Source organism: Cyrtonyx montezumae, unplaced genomic scaffold (genome assembly GCF_038088225.1).
Source record: "Cyrtonyx montezumae isolate F1298 unplaced genomic scaffold, pur_monq_1.0 scaffold_15, whole genome shotgun sequence".
Taxonomy (NCBI): domain Eukaryota; kingdom Metazoa; phylum Chordata; class Aves; order Galliformes; family Odontophoridae; genus Cyrtonyx; species Cyrtonyx montezumae.
In genome coordinates, this window is record NW_027071881.1 from 9,724,154 (window position 1) to 9,730,222 (window position 6,069).

The window sequence follows — 6,069 nt, forward strand, 5'->3', positions numbered from 1 at the left end:
ATTGCTTCTAAGTGGACCTACCTTTTATGTAACATTACATTAATTATAGCTTTCTCCAGAGGAAAAAAAGTGGTAGAAAGGCAAGCTAAGGTCACTGTTTCCTCATGAGATATGCTATAAAGAACAGTCAAATTCCACTGAAGCATTCCATTACTAGCTAGCATCAAACTGAATCACAGCACGACTAATAAGTATAATTGCATTCAGAAAGTTTCATTTTAAGAATATGTCAAACATATAATTTCATTAGGGTGTGTGAGCACCTGTGCATGGATTGATCGTGATACATTCTTATGCACACGACTCACAAAGCATTAGGAATGACCTACCTCCTGGCAGTTGGGAAGCTTCAGTATCCTTCCTATTAGAGAGAAAGATTGTCCATCTGGACCACTTTCTTACAAGCTGCCAGCAATCCCAGAACACATCTATTTTAATTCCTAAGCCTTCTAGTTAGACCAGTAACATTCATGATGTTACTGAGGAATAATAGTTAAAAATTTCCCAATCTAAAATGGAATTGGAATTTTCCAGTAATAATAAATATTCTAAACTTTCAAAAATGTGGCATCACCATGGCATTTACAATTACATTTTACCAAAGCAGCAGCTTCTGAGCAGCTCTACTTTTTTGTAAAACACTGCTAATTTTAATAGGGTAATAGATTGTCAGTTTATTAAAGACTAGAACAGATCTTTTAGTAAAATAGTCAGGAAAAGGACATACATTTTTAAGAGACCAACATTTCTGTCTGGGAAGACATTTTTGCTCAGAAGACAAGTACAAATAAAATTGTGTTTCATGTAGCTACCGAGCAGGGCTCTCACATACCTCAGCATATATATTACCAATTCCCATCAGCTTCACAGAAATTTCTGTTGTAAAGTTTATGATCCTTCTGGAGAAGCAACACAGTCCTCAGCAGCTTACTGATACACCTGTCAGGGACAAAACCACATTGTGTCAACAATATATGCAGTGATTACGAAGTCAGTAACTGCTGGCAAGTGTCCTTTGTAACGGCCACAAACTATAGTTTGGACACTGTTTTCTTTTTTCTTTTCCTTTATCTCTGATGAAAACTCCACGGGGACTCGAATTTTCCTGGAACCATGAAAATGGCACATGAAGGTGCTTGTATCCCATCGAACATTTAAGCTGTTTGGAATGCTGCAGCATAGACAGGACAGAAAATATTTCCTCAGTGTTTTACATATATTGAGCAACAGATTTCTACTGTAAAAACAGAACTTTAAAGAATATTTGGAGATTCTGCAACAGAAAACAAATATGTGTGAATGAAAGTGATTTAGAGGTAAGAAACTCCTAACTTAGAAGCAAATACTAGATTTCTGTGGGCTATTTATTAACAATAAAATTACAGAAGCATGAAAAATACCACGAGAACATCTTTTGATATTAGGCTGAGTGCAGTGGAACTAGCCTTCGCTGGGTATGATCACAAAAAGTGCTATGTCATGCAGTTCTTTGTATTTTAAGTGAAAAGGAATACAGTGAAGAGAACTCCGAAGGGGTACTGGATACTGTCAGCAGTAATAGCTTATATATTTACACGTTACTATAATTAGCAGAGGAATTTGAGGAATTATAAAAGCAACAATTTGCTTTGCTTTAACTGTGTTTTTGACTCAGCACGAGTTCCACTGATATTCTCACCAGAAAAGTTTTCTTGTCCTTTTTACAAATATTTACTCATTAAAAGGAGAAGCACCATGACCAAAGGTAAATACTCGAATATAAAAAGTGCCTTAAAAGCCTCCAGAAGGCAGTTTAATCCAAATCTGGGATAACTATGGATTAAGAATACATGGATGTCAGTTTGTGCTCCCCTCCTTTAACACTGCTACCTCGTACTAACATACCTTGCACTATTTTTCCCAACCACTATACTGATAAACTTCTATGCTGCTTTTGTTTTTTTCACTTTGATGAACAAATGTGTGAAGTACCCTTGTATTACTTCCTCTGACAGTTTGCATACTTTCTTTCATTTCATTTTGAAGCGTGATTTGTGAATGCTGTAGATATGAACGAAAAAGGAATGCTGAAGTACAATGAAGGCTTGCAAAGAGGATGCCAAATTTAGCTTAATTGCATTTGTAATATGCTTAGAAACATATCTGTGAGACTGATGAATGATTTATCTGATTTAAAATATCTGTGTGCATTTGCAGCAGTTTCCCATGCAAATCAGGTACTTATGCACCCAAATTATTCAGCTACAGGAACCTACAATGGCCTGATCTACACGTTCAGCGATAGTGCACCTCTACATTACCATAACTGTGCACATCCTTGGATGAAAAGGTGCACACCCAACTAGACTGAGGGGCAGATCTTTTATTACCCCTGCATTGCCTCACAGCACTTCTGATTGGAATTTACATGTTATTGATAAAGCCTTCACTTTAACTCAGAAAACGTTCTGAAAAGATAAGGAATCTTTGCTAAGACTATTAAATAAAAGTTAAAATTTAAGTCTATTTATCCTTTGAATAAGTGCTATTTCTATATACTTTTTAATTTGGAAACAGAACATCTGTAGGTATGACAAGTAATACATGCCATTATTGCTTTAATGCTAAAAACTTTGTCAGGGTTATTATATACAACACCTGTTTTCAGAGCATCACAAAATGATACCTCACTGTATTGCAGTGGATGTGGTTGAAATGTTGGGCACAGCAGAAATGGATCATACAGTCACTAAAATGCAGAAGAGCCATAAATTAATTGTGACTTAACAAATGAGTCAGGCTTACACGTTTGATAAAGCTGTACTTCAAAGGTAAACAATAAAGTTTATGCAAGGTCCTCTGCACAGCCAGGGAAAATAAAACTGAGAGCTGACGACGTGCTGCTTGTGCCTGGACTTTCACCTTTGGCTCTAGGAAAACAAGACGATGGACTAACGTGTGAGAATGCAAAATGTAGGCATGAAAAAATATCCACAGAAATACAGACTACTGAATCAAAGCATAGACAGATAACACTGTCACTGCTAGAAGCATGAACGCTGTATAACCTTTGTGTGCTGACCAGTTCAGTCAAAAAGCAAAACAGAATGCACACAGATATGTGCACAGCTAGTTGTAGAACAGATGTGAAAGAGGCTCAGCTTCAGTACAACATTCGGCTGTGATGGGTGCAGACTTTGCAACAGACCAACGTTCTCAGTACTGAAATGTCAGAGCCTGGATTTGCTTATCTTCTTTTTAATGCTATTAGGAAGGTCGGGTAGAGAGGGACAACTGCTATAGATTGCCTTCTTCCTTATGTTAATAATATATAGATCAGGTTGCATGAGTACTGGAAGAATGATTCCTAAAATCTGGATATACATTAGAAATGAATCTCAATGCTTCTATACTACGCTTTACATTGGGAATATAAACAATTTCCCACACAGGTATTTTCTCTCTATTTTTGTTGCAAATATAACAGATTTTCTCAGTATCTTCTATTGTTTCCCAAGTAATGTTAAAATTCAAAACTTACAATGTCACTAATTTCTGCATGTTGTTCTACCTATACAAATAAGGAAAACTTTGAAAGTCACTGTTTACTAAAGAACAAAAAGATGAAAAAATACTTACTTGTGATTTGTTCTAGTGACTGTCTACATGGGTGGACATACCTGCTGAAACATTACACTGAATGGCAACTTGAAGTGAATTTTCTGTGGTGTATGCTTACACACCTAGTTGTGACCATATTCTTGTCACAAGGATTTGCTCCCAGCCTAAAGCTGAGACAGATTTCTGCTCAGATCTGTGCAGACATTCCGGGCAACCTCCTTCCAAAGCTCTGTAGCTGTAACAGATCGCGTCTTCTGTAGGTCCGGCACAGAGAAGAACTTGCAACATGTAAATGAGTTCATTACAGTAGTATAATCACTACAGATGTTTTGCTGCACTAGTATCTACACAGGTTGAATATTAATCACAACTTCCACTCACAGACAACGTGGATGAGCACTGCACAAAGATTGCCATGCTTAGTAACATAATGCCTCTCCGAGGTTTGATGTAACTTCTGAAATACGGAATCACCACAGTCCTCACACAGTAAAAAATCCACAGCAGAAGGCTGGTTTGCTTCGGAGTGCCTCTGCACGAGACGAAAACATTGACTTTAGGAATATCTTGAAGGAAAATGTGAAGCTGGCATCACAGTGAGCTACACAATTTGGATCTACGTATCCCCGATGAGGGATCTGAGAGTACACTGCAGCAATGAAGGAAATTACCAAGAAAATTTCTGCTCTGAGACTATACATATAGTTTAGCTGTGTTGAGAGCTGGGATTTTTTTCATCTCGGTATCAAGTGATAGAAGTACAAGGAAGGCCAGCTGTAGAAGGGGAATAAAGTATCTATTTCATAAAAGCACTGGGAAAATTCATCAGACTCTGTAAAATTAATTGAATTTCATGAGTAAATGCTAATTATCACTTAGAATATGCATCCCAAAATACTCGATACATTATAATTTTGAGAAATTTCAAGGCACTTTAGCCTGTTTTGCAAACAGACTGAAGTAATGCAAATGTAATTTTGGCATGCTATTAGTCTTCTCCTAAATTTCAGGCTGTTTTTGCCGATATCCTGCTCACGGGCTGCAGCTGATGGCTGCTTGGAGAGAGCTGCAAACTGGCCGGGCTGATGTCAGTTCCTGGAAGGCTGTGGAACAAACCCTGCTGGAGGCCATGCTCGGGCACACAGAACAAGGTGACTGGGAGCAGCCAGTGCTGCCTTCCCTAGGGCACGGTGTGTTTAACGTGCCTGCACAGCCCAGTGCTCTGCAGCATGACGAGCAGCGCTGCGGACATGGCGAGAGCAGCGCACGATGCTTGCTCTGATTTCAGCCAGGCTTCTGTGCGGCCTCCCAACATATTATTGTAGTTTAACTGCTGGCAGTTCAGAGGGGAAAAATGGCTGAACCATGGGGCTCAGAGGGCTGTGAACAGCAGTCCACAGGGCTGCAGGGTGCAAGTTAGAGTACAGGAACATAAATGGGAAAATGTTTGTAGATATTGGAACAGTTTGCCCAGTGAGGTTGTGAATGCCTCCTCCCTAGAAGCATTCAGGTCCAGGCTGGATGGGACTGTGAGCAACCTGGTCGAGAGAGAGGTGTCCCTGCCTATAGCGTGATCGTAAAGGTCTCTTCCAACCCAAACCATCCTCTGATCCTGTGATTATTAACTTGAATGCGAAAAGCACTAATACCATACAGCATGACAGGAAGGCTCTCAGTAATTTCCACTTATAATCAGCATATTTATAATCACCACATTAAAAACAACAACAACAACAACAACAAAAAATGGGCCAATGACCATGATAAGTGGAGTCACTTACCTCTGAAGAGATAAGAAAATTTACTTAGCACATTTAAAAATTAGAAGTATTTTAATTGCCAGAGAACAATTTAAGTGGTTACATTTGAACAATACTCCCCAGGATTCAGAATATGGGCAATAATGATTTTCAGTTGGACATACTATTTTCCTCATTTACTTGAGTGACAGAAAGGATCATGTATAATTGCAGCTTTTATCAACTGTGTTTCTCATATTTCCTATTCAATATTTGTCCTGGATGCATTTGCATTCTGCATTGTGCATTGGATTTCAATAGCCTACTGTTGTAAAATAACAACATAAATGAAAGTGTCTCACCACATGCTGTAGGGCAACAGCAAAGCTGACAAACCATTTTCCAGCACCTCAGTCCATGAAGATTCATCCACATTCATAATCTCAGTTGTTACTTGCAATAGAAACAGCTTTTGTTTATGAAAAATTCCCTAGAAGTTTCCTGAAGTTTGGGGGATTTTTTTTTATTTTTATTTCTTGCTAACTGGACAATTGCTATGTGAAAATACTCATTTTCTCCAATAGACACTTCAGAAAACTTTATGGCCCACATTAAACCTCGTTTTACACTGCTATGCCTACCAACGTGAGAGAAGACTTTGGTCACCTTGACAGTGACATGTGTAACTGTTTCCTGTAGCAGCAGGGCTTTTTGTTTTGCACCTGGATTT